Raw genomic sequence first — 15,274 nt, forward strand, 5'->3', positions numbered from 1 at the left:
TTGTACACCTGCAATTTATGTTGTATATCAATTATACCTCAAAAAAATCTGTCAAAAAACTTCTACATGTCAGAATTTCAAAACTGTGGAAAGTGAACATGCTAATAATGAATCCAAGAAGAAACTGGGAAAATAGAAGATAATGAGATGAAAAGATACAGTATGAAACAGTTCTAAGAGGGAAATTTATAGCTGTGAATGTCTATGTATAAAGAGACGTTCTCAAGGCAAAAACCTTCTACCTTAAAGGGTACCTTTAAAGGGTACCCTCCTACCTTAAGTTTTTTGAAAAGAAACAATAACAACAACAACAAAAAAACCCTCAAACTAAATCAAGTGTAAGTAGTAAATAGAGATTAGAATAAATGTAGTAGAGAATATAAAAGTAGAAAAAATAATCAATATCCAAAATCAGTTCTTTGAAAGAATTAACATGATTGACAAACCTTTAATTGGACAAACCAAGGGAGGGGGAGGGGATTCTAATTAGTGAAATCAGGAATCAAAGTGATGGTGTTTCTACCAACCTCACAGAAATAAGGAATATAGAACTATGAACAAGTGGATTTTGGCAAATTAGATGAAATTTCTGTTTCCTAGAAAGGCATCGACTACAAAAACTGATTCAACAATAGACAATATGAATGGACCTGTAACAAGTAAGAAAACACAATTAGCAATTTTTATTTTGTACGGGGAAAAAGCCCAGGCAGCTTCACTGGTTATACCAAAAACAAAAAAACAAAAACAAAAAACCTCTTCAATACTAATTCCTCACATTATTCCAGCAAGTAATATAGCAGAGAATGCTTCCTAACTCACTCTGTAATGTAAGTATTACCAAAACCAGACAAAGGTATCGCATAAAAGTAAACTACAGACTAAAACCCCTGATGAATACAGAGGCATAAATCTTCAACAAAATACTAACAAACCAAATTTGGCAATATATAATAAGTATTACATACCATAACCAAGTGGGATTTATCCCATGAATGCAAAACTGATTAAACATACCAAAAATCAATGTCATTTATCACCTTAATAAAGGGCAAAAACAAGAACACATCAACAGATGCAGAAAGAGCATCTGATAAAATGCAGCACTCCTTCATGAAAAAAACATGCAACAAAATTAGGAATAGAACTTTCTCTAGCCAATAAAGGCCAATTATGAAAAACCCACAGGTAACATCATGTTTGAAAAATACTCTGTATTTTCACTTTAATATCAGGAACAGAAATATATCCACTGTCACCACTTCTGTTAAACATTGTACTGGAAGTTCTATCAGGAAAATTAGTCAAAGAAAAAAAAAAAATAATAAAGGCATCCAAAAGGAGTGACACTATCTCCATTTGCAGACAATATTGTGTAGAAAATTCTGATGAATTCCCTTAAAAAAAAAAAAAACTAGGAATAAACACATACAGCAAAAAGCCACAAGATCAATTAAAAAAAAAAATCACTCTATCTCTACATTAGCGGTGAAGCACTTTCTGGAAAAGAAAAAAATTATTTACAGTAGTGTCAGAAAGAAAACATATATGATTTAACAACAAAGTTTAAAATTTATTCTCTGAGAACTATAAAAATTCCCAAGCTCCTTTGCAGAAGCCAGCATCCCTACCTACTGTCTGGCACTCATTCCCTCTCACGTCTTTCTCTACAGCAACAATACTCCTTCTATGCTGCCTAATCAATTTTCATTTCTTCACTCAACTATATTCATTAGTGTCCAGACATTCTATGACATCTCCAGTCAAGTCATTCCTCCTCTGATCACACCTATCTTCCAAGTAGGACAACATTTCTCCTAGTCAGTTTCAAACAAAAGTCTGCTGAAGCAGCTAAATTACCTAGAAATCAGTTTTTACTTGAAAAATACACGTATCTAAAATTTAAATTAAAAAAAAAACACAGAAATAGGGGCAAAAGACTCTCATGGGCAAACCAATGAGAACATATAAATCTTTAAGTACTTGAAAAATTACCCAAGATATTAACAAAAGAATAAATTAAACTACAGAGAGAAAGCATTTTCTACTAACTGGATTAGGAAAAAGTCAGTCTAACAGAATCAATTGGTAAGGATATGGCTTTAACTCAAACTCTTGTTATACTCTATCGAGGGGAATTTGTACATGTTCAGAAAGTAATTTAGCATCATCTGATCAAAATGGTAAAATGCATTTTATCTTGACGCTAGTGAAATCCTTGTTCATGTACTTAGGACAATAATAATGTTCATGCTAACAATGCTTACACTGGCAAAAATTAAACATGTTCACCAACTACAAATAGATGAATGGTGATATAAAGCAGTGATCATAAACACATGATAGCTGCAAAGATTCATATGAATAATTTCCCTAAATGTATTTTTTTGCAAAAGTGCTGTCAAAATAAAAGCAAAACAGAAGTTAAATGATACACTTTTTTTTTACTTTATACTTTATAGCGGGAAATTGAAAAGCATACAGACCTTTATCCTTTATACTTTATAGTGGGATATTAAAAAGCATAAAAACCTAGTATGTCCTTTAGGGATACATGCAACAAGATAAAAAAAAAAGAATAAAAACAAATTTCAGGATGTTTATACACATGGGGAAAATTAATAGGATCAAGGCAGGGATATAGTTTTTTGGGGTTTTTTTTAAAGATTTTATTTATTTATTTGACACAGACAGGGATCCCAAGTAGGCAGAGAGGTAGGCGGAGACAGAGAGGAAAGCAGGCTCCCTGCAGAGCAGAGAGCCCGATGAGGGTTCTATCCAGGACCCTGAGATCATGACCTGAGCCCAAGGTAGAGGCTTAACCCACTGAGCCACCCAGGCACCCCAAGGCGGTATATAGTTTTAAAGTGACTATAATGTTCAGGTGGTAGGTCTAGAGGTGTCCAAAGCACTTTTCATGTTACACTGTTAGGAAATTTTAAAAGGGGATTTATGGGCTCTCATTTTGACTACTAAAAACTTCTCAAGAGAAAAAAACCATCCACATTTCGGATGTAATATTCCAGACTTAGTAAGGTTCTGGTTTAATGGAAGCCTAGAGATGTCATATCAAGGAACACAATAGGAAGACCACTTAAAATACAAAGTCACTACTCACTTACTCAATAAAATGCCCATGAAAAGGGTCACATGTCAAAACAAACAAAACAAAACAAAAAAACACTCTTTGGCTGACCCTGTTTTTCTTCCAATTACCACTCACTCAGCTATCTGGTTTAAACAAATGGAGAAGAAAGATGCTAAAATTGCCAGGCATGTACTACATAGCTATTTCCATAGAAAGAGACTTTTATTCAGACATAAATAATCAGTTATATTGATCTTTTCTTAAATTTAAAGGTTCAAAATTAAGACACAAGTATGGACAGAGTCATTTAGCTACAATAGAGCCATCTGGATAGTTTGTTATATGAAGCATAATTCTGAAGTTGTCCAATAATACACTGTCTCATTTGGAATTAGCCTAATAAGCCCTGAATGGAAGCTTAACAGCTCAGCACCACACTGATTACCTGCCTCTCAAGCTAATCTATCCAAGTATGTCCACATGTTAATGCAGGGATATCATCATAGATACAAATCAAACAATGTGGAAAAATGAACCCCACCTCTTGTTTACTTTTAAAAGCACATTTAAACAATAATTATCCATACACAGAGCAGGTACTGACATGCATTCCTACTCACATATCTGTATTCAAGCTAATTATGACAATGCATTATAGAAATCTTGACTATATAATTACAATTTCATTTAGCTGAGTTGTCTTTATTCCAAGACTACTTAATAAATGTTTACACAATCCCATCTCGAAAGGTAATCATTGGCCATTTTGAGATTTTGACTATTTCATATTTTGATAACAGATTACCTCCAATCTCCTTCCATAAAAAATAATATATTCAATACAGAAATGCAAGCATGTTATAAGAATCTGTCCAAATTGTTCCATCACTGCAAGTGCCCCTAAAAAAGGATATGCAGCAAAAATAAGACCCTCATTTGATATACTCAACTTTAATTCATGAAAATCAAAGTAGTACCATTTAACTTATATCTAAAATGATCTCAAGTGTTCTTCTTGAATGTTCTGAATGTTTAATAAGCTTTATTGCATTTTAAGCCCTAGACATACCATGGTTCCTTGATCTGCACTCCTTTCAACTTTGAGAGTAATACATGGAATATACAGGAGTAGTAGTTTTTAAAAAGAAAAAAAAAAACAAAAAACAAAAAACAAAAAAAAAACAACCCTTCTCATGCAGTAGCCTTTTCAACATCAAGAACAGATCAAGTTTTACCTCATTCCATAGTAGTCAGGGAGTAACTCACCATGTGCCCTGGGCACTTCAACTTTTGTGAAAGTCTCAACTTTCCCACTAGATAATCAGAACTCACTGCTTTTTCACAAATTAAATGGCTTCTTTAGGGGTAGGACTTAATACCAACATTTCTTTCCCTCCAGTAAGATACAGAATCCAATGGCCCAGGAGCATGTATTACCTGACACCCACCTAATACTGAATTCTGAGCTTCAACACATTTGATCATGTTCAAAACTAACCAGTAGAAAGCCAGCACAAGTTACTGTTAGCCAAGGTCAATTCTACTTATGATACTTTGTTTGGAATATATCATCATCTGTCAAGTCATTTTTCAGCTCATTTAAAATAAGCCCAAAATACTTTCCATAAATTTCTAATACTGGGTAATCAATGAGTATATTGTTCCTGATACACACATATTAACTTTTACTTCTGAAGTGTTCTTTAATCATTACTAAGTATAGCCCTGCTGTAAAACACAGATTGCCCACACACTCACACCCCTCCCCATGTCAGAGTTTCTGGTTATTAAATTACGCTGTTTCTCTTCAGAAAAGGACTCAGATTTTCTAACTAAAAACTAATGTTGTTAACCATCCTACAGGACATGGTATAGCCCCCCCAAAGAGTATCTTACCCAAAATGTCAGTTGTGCCAAGGTTGAGAAATACTGTGCCACTTCCATATTCAGGTATAGAAAAAAATAATAATAATAAGGTTTCCAAGTTTATAAAAATCCCTTTTGCCTTAAATACTGGAAAAATCATCCAATATAAAGCATAGGAGACTCTTTCACGAGGTAAGCAGTAAGATGCACCTTGGTCAAGTGCTGATTAGCTCACAAGCAGTTGAAACTCTTTAATTAGGGGCACCTGGGTGGTTCAGTCAGTTAAGCATCCGTCTTGGGCTCAGGTTATGATCTCAGGGTCCTGGGATCAGCATTGGGGTTCCCTGCTCAGAATGCAGTCTGCTTCTCCCTCTCCTTCTGCCCCTCCCCCTTGCTCCTGTGAGCTCACTCATTCTCTAATAAAATCTTAAAAAAAAAAACAATTAAAAAAGAAACTCTTTAAGTACTATAGCCATCAGTAAGTAGGTCTGCTGAGTTTTGACAAGCAATTCAGTGTCTGAACTAATTTCACAAAACCTTGGGAGGACGCAGGGAGGTCAGGAGCACAAGAATTTTAGAAGAAAAGAAAATCAGGTCTACTGGCAGGGAATGGCAAAGAGAAACTGAATCATACAAAAATACACATGTCTTATTACCTTATGACTCATATTGTCCCATCAGGTCCAGCCAATCCAGTTTCCTCAACATTTTTTTCCAATCTGTACTTCTCTGTTTTATTTGGCTGAAATAGACCTTCATCATTCAGCTCGATCAATACTGCAGATCCCAAACTAATTGTAGCTCCCTCAATCTCCTCCTGTACTCCACATATTAAACCAGGGAGACAGCGATCTTTGTAAACTTCAAGTCTTAGGTTATTTCCTCTTAGAGGTGAGGGGAAAGACAGGAAATCAATGGTTCCCCCCTTGTATCCAAAAGCTAATTCAAGGAAAGAGATCAGGGAGAATTAATGAATTCAGACCTACACATGATCTCAGACATGCTGAAAAAAGCAAATTTAAGTGGTTCTGTTCAGTTGGAAGTTGAACATACAAGGTCTGGAATTATAGCAGAGAAGATGTAGCATGAAAGATTTTGGAAAGAACATGTCAAGTAGTAGTTAAAATGGTTACATGTAAATGCTTTTTACCAAGTAGAATAATCATCTCACAAAGTTATATGCTGTACCATTCTTTTCATACAGTAGTCTGGAAGGGAGAAAAACATAGGGACAGAGAACACATCAGTATCAGTAGTTGACAGGGATTAGGAACAGAGCAAGGGTCTGAGTACCAAGCAGCACCAGGAAGCAATTCTTTGTAGTGTGAGAAAGTTCTATTGTGATTACAATCCTCTATACAGATATAAACACTCAGACTATGTACCTTCCCCAAAGCAAATTTTACTGTATGTCATTTTTTCAATTAAGTAATGTGAGCATGATTTTCATTGCTCAGAAGTACTTTGTTAAGTTATGATACAAGTTAAAGGGAATGTTTATGGAAGATGGATCTGAAAAAAGCAGTCAAGAAAAAAGTGGTAAGGACTACAGTCACAGAAGACAAGGTAGAGAAAGTTGCAGAAGGAAGATCTGGTTAAAACTGTCAAAATTAATGAAGCCACTCTGTATACACTGGTGTATTATAATACGATTCATTTCTACTATCAGCCACAAACCCCACAGTTCACAACCAGACTGCTATTACTGCAGACACCAGACACAAGTGGGATTCTCACACCACATACACTCATGACCCACTGGCTCCAAGTCCAGGAGGTCCTCACAGCCCCCACTGAGGTTCATCAAAACTCCTGGAACTTGAGAAAATGATTAGGACTGCATTTTTATTGTAATCACTTCAGATTACACATTTATGACCAAGGATATTTTATCAGAGCAGATAAATGAAGAGAGACACAGGGTAGGGTTTGGGAGAGTGCACAACATAGCTTCCTGGGTCCCCTCTCCTCGTCGAATAAGCAAGTGCTATGTTGTCAGCACACAACTGTTCAACCAGGTAGCCCCCCTGAGCCTCATTCAGCGTCCAAGATTTTTACTGGGATATCATTTTGGCAGTGTGAGTAACTGAATCACTGACCATGTGGTTGAATTCAGTCTCCAGCCCAATTCTTCTCTCCCAGAGGTAAGGCTGATTCAAAGCCTCAAATCTCCAATCACCATTGGTAATTAGAAACCATTAGTATTTCTGGTGACCAGGCTCCATCCTGAGTGATCTCATTAGCATAAACTCAGGGGAGTGCAATGGGGCTCATAAAAAATAACGACCATCCTAATACTCAGAAAATCCCAGTTATTTCCATTCACCCTACAAGGAACCAAGTATAAAAGCCAGTCAAGTTCCTTATTTTACAACAGACTAAAAATGCATATCTAATTTGGGAATTGAAAAGCCACAGGTGAGTTTGGACAGAGCAGTCAGAGAAGAAAAACACCAGATTGCTGTGCACAGAGGAATAAACTGAAGGTGCAAAAGCAGGAGCAATAAATGTGACTGTTATTGTCAGAAGCTGATTAGGGAGGAGAAGATGAAACATGATTAGAGATACAAAAACAGAGGGTTTAAATTCATGCAAGTAATTAAGGAAGTGTCTTCCCTCAGGAGCACATCTCGAGGAGGTTGCTTCCTTGATACACTGTCATTTTCATATTCATGTTATTCCGGGCAGTTCTTCGAATATGATAGCTAGCTTAGAAGTCCTAACATGATTCTCTCACATATCTGTGTTCCAACTTATTTTACCTTTGCCAAGATCTTTTTTTTTTTTTAAGATTTATTTATTTATTTATTTGACAGAGATCACAAGTAGGCAGAGAGGCAGGCAGAGAGAGAGGAAGGGAGAAGCAGGCTCCCTGCTGAGCAGAGAGCCCAATGCAGGGCTTGATCCCATGAACCTGAGATCATGACCTGAGCCGAAGGCAGAGGCTTTAACCCACTGAGCTACCCAGGCACCCCTGCCAACATCTCTCTTAAAACAATGTCCTTGTTACTGCTTTTTCACCTCTGGACTTTTAATTATTCAGAAATATACAAGTAATTTATACTTAGTAAAACTCTTGTACTTTCAGCAGAATGGCTGACAAATTATCTTGCAAAACATCTTGCTATTTAAGTAGTTCAGGAGAAATGTTACTAACAGCTTTTTTCCCCAGTGTGACTTTTTTTTTTTTTTTCCCAGTGTGACTTTTAAAGGTTTTTTTACAAAGTTTTTCAGAATGAGGATTCACTGGATAAGTCCCTAGGACTAACCTCAGAGCCAGAATCCAAGGAAAATAGCAGAGATGCTTTAGGTTAGTAAGAGGCTTTAGTTTAAACAAATGAGAAGGAATGAGGACTGACATTTTGAGCCCATGCTTGGCCAGTTAGAACTGTGGTCCTCACATAAAGATGCATGTAACCATTTAAAAGGTAAACCACCCAAAGTACAAGTATCCAGTGTGGTAACACTGCACAGAATTCTCTGCTGTCCTGGCTGGGATTCTGACAGGGAGGGGAATCTCCCTGTTACCTTAATTTGATGTGAGTTCACATTTCGGCTTAACATTAGCATAAGATGGATAAAACCTCAAGCCAAAAATTAACATAAAGAGATCCCTAAATGGTAAAGCCCTTGGGATCCCCAGCAGAACCAACACAAATCTGTTCCAGAAACACATCCTCATCCCATGTCCAAAGGACTCCTACTTACATTGTCTTGCCAAACCTGGGCCTACAATACAGTTTACTGAACAGAGGACAAAACAAATCACAAGTGAACAAATGAAGTGAAAAACTACAAAAAATTACATTAGCTATAATGTATTAAATATTCATCTTTAAACACTGAAAAACAGAATACATAATCCTAAGAAAAAAGAGGCCAATAACATTTGAAAAGGACTGAGTCAAACTTCTAGAAATTGAATTTTTAATTGAAGACTACTTCAACAAGAGATTACATTAGGGCTGAAAAAATGAAAATTGAAGTTCTCCAGAAGAAACCACCCTCTCTCTCTCTCTCTCACACACACACACACACACACACAGGTGGCAAGAGGACAGGGTAAGGTTTACCATATATACAGTGATGTAGAAGTAAAAGATAAAGCTGTAGGGTGAGCAATGGGGCAAGGTCAATATTTATAGGATAATGGTACAGAGGTTTCTAGAAATGGTAAGATATAAATCAAAACTCCTGAATAAATCCAAAGCAAGAGACAAAAAAAATTCTTATCTAGTCACATATTAGAGGGAGTGCACATTACCTGAGAAAAATAAGGGACTTTAAAATCCACCTGACAGACACTCCACAGCTAAGACAGCAATGGGTTGGGAGGACCCTAGACTTTCCTCATCCCTCTAACATAACTAGATACTTACCAAATCGTTCTGAATGCCCAAGAAATAGACCTGATTACTGACAGAACAACTGCACCACTAGAGTCAGAGACGAGGCCACACTGAGGAAAGCACACAGTGTGGAGATGTCATTTGGGAAGAAACGCTTCATAAGTACTGTAGAGGTGAGGGAGCCCTGGTCACAGAGGGAGCTCAAAGAGAGAGACAAGATTGCAGAGGGGAATGCAGGAGGAGAATATTTCCCAAAAGCCACTGGTTGGAAAAACTATACAGGCTGATTGTCTGTGGAGTTTTTACAACCCGCGGGGGCTCAAAGTTGACTTTTTTAGAGGTCAGGCTGGAATAGAGCCCCAGGGCACTGCCCTGCTGCTGGAGACAACCCTGGGGAATACTGCATGATTTGAGGATCATCTAAGGCACAAAAGAAGAAAAGCGTTTGCTCTTCTAGCATCTGTGAGAAGTAGAGTTTCCAAAACTCTCTAGGGACAAAGGAGTTAGTGGGCACCATTTCCCTCCTCCACCCCTCTGCATAGATGCAGAGACACCTACTGAGGACAGCCAGCCCAGACACTGGCTGTTTAGCCTGCTTTGTGCAAATTCCATGCCCCTGGGCTCTGGTGTGACTGCCCTTCTAGGTAAAACCTGTGTCTATCCCATCGTGGTGAGACCCTCCCCCCAGACGACTAGCACAGCCCACCCCTCCATCCGTGCATATCACATCTTCCAACCATAGAGTTCTACAAGGTTTCAGTGTCAGTGGAAGTAGTATCAGGTCTCATTTAACAAGCAGACCAGAGCACATTTAGTTTAAACTTGCCACACTCTAGCCAAGGTTCTAACACTGCCCGCTACAGGCCAGGAGAGCCTCTGCAGATGACTGACCTGAGGGTCAGAGCAGCCAAAACTCAGCAGCAGAGCACAGAGCATCAAATACATACCAGAGACACTCCCTGAAGCACCAGGTCCTAGAAACTATATGATCTCTTCTTCATAAAGACATTACTCTCAGGAGTAGCAACATAACAGGCTTTTCTAACACACACAAGATGACAGAGACCTATAAAAATGCTAAGATGGAAGAATTCATTCCAAAAGGAAGAACAAGAAAAGGTAGTGGCCAGAAATCTAATCAAAACAGATACAAGTAATATGACTGGTGGGGAATTTAAAGTAACCATAATAAGGATACTCTCTAGGCTTGAGAAAAACACGGAAGACATCAGGGAGAACCTTACAACAGAGAAGAAAGGAGCTAAGAAACAATCAGGTAGAAATTAAAACAGCAGTACTGAAATTCAAAACCAAATGGATGTAATGACCACAAGGATGGAAGAAGCAGAGAAATGAGTAAGTGATATAGAAGATAAAAGTTATAGACAATGTTGAATGAAAGAGAGAAGAATTATGGATCACAAGAGTAGACTTAGGGAATTCGGTAAATCCATCAAACATAGTAAGGTTCATAGCATAGGAGTCCCAGTGGAAGAAGACCGGGAAAAGGAGGCAGAAGGCTTATTTGAAGAAATAGCTGAAAACTTCCCTGATCAGGAGAGAAAACAGAGATCCCAATCCAGGAGACACAGAAAATTCTTATTAAAAATCAATAAAAACATGCCACATCAGGATATACTGTAAATTTGCAAAATGGAGTTAAAAAGAAAAAAATCGCAAATCATCAAAATACGTCCTTAACTTACAAAGGAAGACCCATAAGGCTAGCCACAGATCTCCACACAGAAACCTGGCAAGCCAGAAGACAGTGGCATGGCACCTTCAAGATGCTAAAAGGGAAAAATCTGCAGCCAAGAATACTATATCCAGCAAAGCTATCATTCATAATAGAAGGAGAGATAAAGAGTTTGGACAGATATTGTCCAAAGAAGACATACAGATGGCTAACAGACACATGAAAGATGCTTGATGTCACTCATCATCAGGGAAATTCAAATCAAATCTATAAGGAGATATCACCTCACACTTGCGAGGATGGCTAAAATTAACAACAGAGGAAACAACAGGTATTGGCAAGGATGCAGAGAAATGTGGATACCTCTTAGAGCTAGTACACTCTAAAAAAGCAGTATGGAGGTTCCTGAAAAAGTTTAAAATAGAATTACCCTAGGATTCAGCACTCACACTACAAGTTATTTACGCAAAGAATACAAAAATACAAGTTCAAAGGGAAACATGCATCCTGATGTTTATAGCAGCATTATCAATAGCCAAACTATGGAGAGAGCCCAAACATCCATCTTCTGAGGAATGGATCAAGATGTGGTATATATGTACAATGGAGTATAACTCATCCCAAAAAAAAAAAAAAAAAGAAATCTTCCTATTGGCTAGGGCATGGATCAAGCTAGATAGTGTTATACAGAGTGAAGTAAGTCAATCAGACAAAGACAAATACCATATGATTTCACTCGTATGTGGAATTTTAGAAACAAAACAGGTGAACATACTGGGGGGAGAAAAGAGACAAACCAGGAAAGCCTCTTAACTATAGAGAATAAACTTAGGGTTACTGGAGGAGGGTTGGGGGAGTAAGTGGGTGATGGGGATTAAGGAGGGCGCTTGTTATGATAAACACCAAGTGTTGTATGGAAGTGATGAATCACTAAATTCTACACCTGAAATTAATATTCCACTGTACGTTAACTGGAATTTAAACAAAAACTTGAATAAAATAAATAACAATAAATTCTGCCTGACAGAAAATGTAGGTAACTTTCAAGGGACACAATAAGACTGGTAATGGGACACTAGTATACTGGTCAACAGACTTCTCACAAGCAAAATTAAAGCAAGGACACAATGATATATTTTCAAAGTACTGGGAAAGAGAAAATACTTATAAACTTAGAAATTTATACCCCAGCAAGTGATCACATGAAAGGCAGAAATAACCCTGAAAGGATTTACCTGCTAGCTGTATTAAAGTCTTCTCCCCTCCATGGAACCCTGAAACGAAGCTTATGGAGGTAAGATAACCTGAGTTCTGGTGACAGTTCTGAGTTCCTATATGCAGATAACTCAATTATCAGCCTTAATTTGGGACATTTTAGTATTCTGAGGTAATCTATCTCCAATTTGAAAATGTATTTTAAACGAAGAAGTTAAAATTTCGCAATTCCCTTTAACATGTATGCCCTCTAGGGGCTGTCTGACCTTTGGGTACAGCCTCAAAGTTGAGAGCTAAGAGAACAAAAGAGAATCCATTAAGAATCTATGCAACACAATTTAAGGGAACAAAGGAGAATTAGTTCAAAAGAAGCCATGGAAAACAAGTGGTTTAGTATCTCTGACTAAGCGAAGTCTTCACCATTTTCTTGCCTTGGGATGGTATCCAATTCAGACCAGTCTTGGGCAATTTAATGCCTATAGGCTAAGAAGGTGTCATTCCTTTCCAACACAAAACTTCAACTACGAGTGCCAAGTCTCAACTCCACTTAGTTTTTACGATTAGAAATTAAAACAGTGTGAAAGTGTTGGCATGAAGTAATACCTGGGTATAAGGTTGTTAGGTCACTAGCCTAACCTTTCTAACTTAGGATAACCAAGAGATACTGAGTATCTTCAGTGAAAAACTATGTATTGTTTAGAGACAACCCTTCTGGATTAGTTGAATGTAACCTTCCATTGCCTTTGAGCTCTTTTACAACCTTCGCAAGTTATAGGTAACTGACAGCAATGCAAAATCATTCTTGCATATAAAATGCAAATAAACTCTGCCCAGTGGAGGTTTGACACCCCTCACATGGGGGAAAAAAATGCAGTTTTGTCTATGTGAGTTCATTTTAGTATTGCTTCACAAAAAGGTGTGCTTCTCCGATTCTAACATGTGCCTGGTTCCTTCATTAACTCCACAAGCATGTTAAGGATTTCACGTATCTGTATGAAACTCACTCGCTACTTTCTTGAAATTTATTCCCTAACACCATCAAAACAAGATATTATTTCTAGCAGACACCAGGTTTTTTTTTTTTAATTTTATTTTTTATAAACATATAATATATTTTTATCCCCAGGGGTACAGGTCTGTGAATCGCCAGGTTTACACACTTCACAGCACTCACCATAGCATATCCCTCCCCAATGTCCATAACCCCACCCCCCCCAACCCCCCTCCCCCCATCAACCCTCAGTTTGTTTTGTGAGATTAAGAGTCACTTATGGTTTGTCTCCCTCCCAATCCCATCTTGTTTCATTTACTCTTCTCCTACCCCCTTAACCCCCCATGTTGCATCTCCTCTCCCTCATATCAGGGAGATCATATGATAGTTGTCTTTCTCCGATTGACTTATTTCGTTAAGCATGATACCCTCTAGTTCTATCCACGTCGTCGCAAATGGCAAGATTTCATTTCTTTTGATGGCTGCATAGTATTCCATCGAGACACCAGGTTTCTAAAGCTCCAAAATAAATTGTGAAGATTCCACTTAAAACTAGCTTCTTAAATTTTCAGCGAGTTCACAAAAATATCATGTAAGTTTTAATCATATACATAGTACATACGTTATTCTGATCAATGTTAATTATAAATATAGTAAAAAATTTCCACAAATCTACAACCAAAAAAGTCAATAACTTCTGTACATGTCAATGTCTCATTAAGTCACCACTTATACTGGGTATCTTGGCTTATAACTGCAGCAGGAGGAGAGTCCTCTTCAGTTTCAGACCTACTACCAAAACTGTCACTTTACTGACAAGCTTAGAAATAAGATCTCAAAAAGAGTAACTGACCAAAAATTCCAAATGTGTAATTTCTATAGTGAGCATGAAAGTTGCCCAAAAGGTAATAAAGGCAAAGACATCTAATTATACTCACCAGGTACTATAAATTTTTAATTATCTGCCCCAACTATCTAGTGCTCCCTAGGAGCTTAAGGAATTTGTCAGGTTTCTAATTCCTCAAAGTTCTAAATCCTGTGCTGCTTCATTCCTTCTCTGGGCACTTCTAGCTGATCACATGGCCTCTAGCATGGCTGAGGGGCCTGCAGAACAGGAAGGAGCCCCGATCCAGTTTTGACATCACCTAACATAACCTCTATCTCAAGTTTCACTCCATCAAGATACACTCCATGTATCTTTTTTAAGTTGCATTGAAGAAAAAGGTTTTCGTTTATTTACAGAATTCTTATACAGGTTTAAAAGGAATTCATGTTATAGGGAGAGGAGATTACATTAGCAACAATTCCCTGAGGAAGAGACTGCAGTTGCATATAGGAAACTAAAGAGAAATCGCACACTATCTTTTCCAGATGGGTAATTTTTAACTCACCACCCACATGGCAAAGAAGGCTTAGAGGACTCCTTCCATTTGTCTACAATCCTAGATGTTGTAATTCATCTTAATACCTTTTCATTTTTAAGTACTTAGCACTCTACTGAGTAGTTAACACCTAATTTCCAACACCTAAAAAAACCACAAGGATTAGCATCTGTATTTTTACAAGGCAAAGGGGCTCGAAGAGGTTGCGCAAGGTGCTCATATACCACTAATTAAAAAGCCTGAGAACTGGGCCTACACGTGTCCCACTCCACAGCCTGTTGCTATCATGCTGTACCAAATGTGTACAGCAACTCTCATTCTGTCTCCAATTTAGACTATAAACCTATTAACTTATTTTTAGGATTTTATCTAGTAATATAAGAACAAAACAAAGATGTTCTAGAGATTATAATATGGCTTTGGCTATCCTATGTTCTGGTGAATTTGAACACAGAATTCTGTGTCATCCTAAAACATTTTACTTTAAACGGTGTGAAAATCTTGTCTGGCTATCTGTGCTGGAAAGTAAACCACATCCGAAAACTCAAAACACAATTCGGGTGTGATGAGTCAGATTTTTTATTATTATGTGCATCTTAGACTTGAAAGTTTTCTTAGGTATTTTCAGGTAAGTGCACAATGCTTCTCATTCCTTCAGTGTACATTCACAACTATACTCTGAAGACA

General features: G+C 37.5%; 1 protein-coding gene across 1 annotated transcript in view; it reads right to left on the reverse strand.

Annotated features, from left to right (window-relative positions):
* Positions 1–15,274, reverse strand: part of LOC111147336 (isoprenoid synthase domain containing) — a 323,058-nt gene that overhangs the window by 288,391 nt on the left and 19,393 nt on the right. The window lies entirely within an intron of this gene.

Source organism: Enhydra lutris, unplaced genomic scaffold (assembly GCF_002288905.1).
Source record: "Enhydra lutris kenyoni isolate GAN:26980312 unplaced genomic scaffold, ASM228890v2 scaffoldscaffold16, whole genome shotgun sequence".
Lineage (NCBI taxonomy): Eukaryota > Metazoa > Chordata > Mammalia > Carnivora > Mustelidae > Enhydra > Enhydra lutris.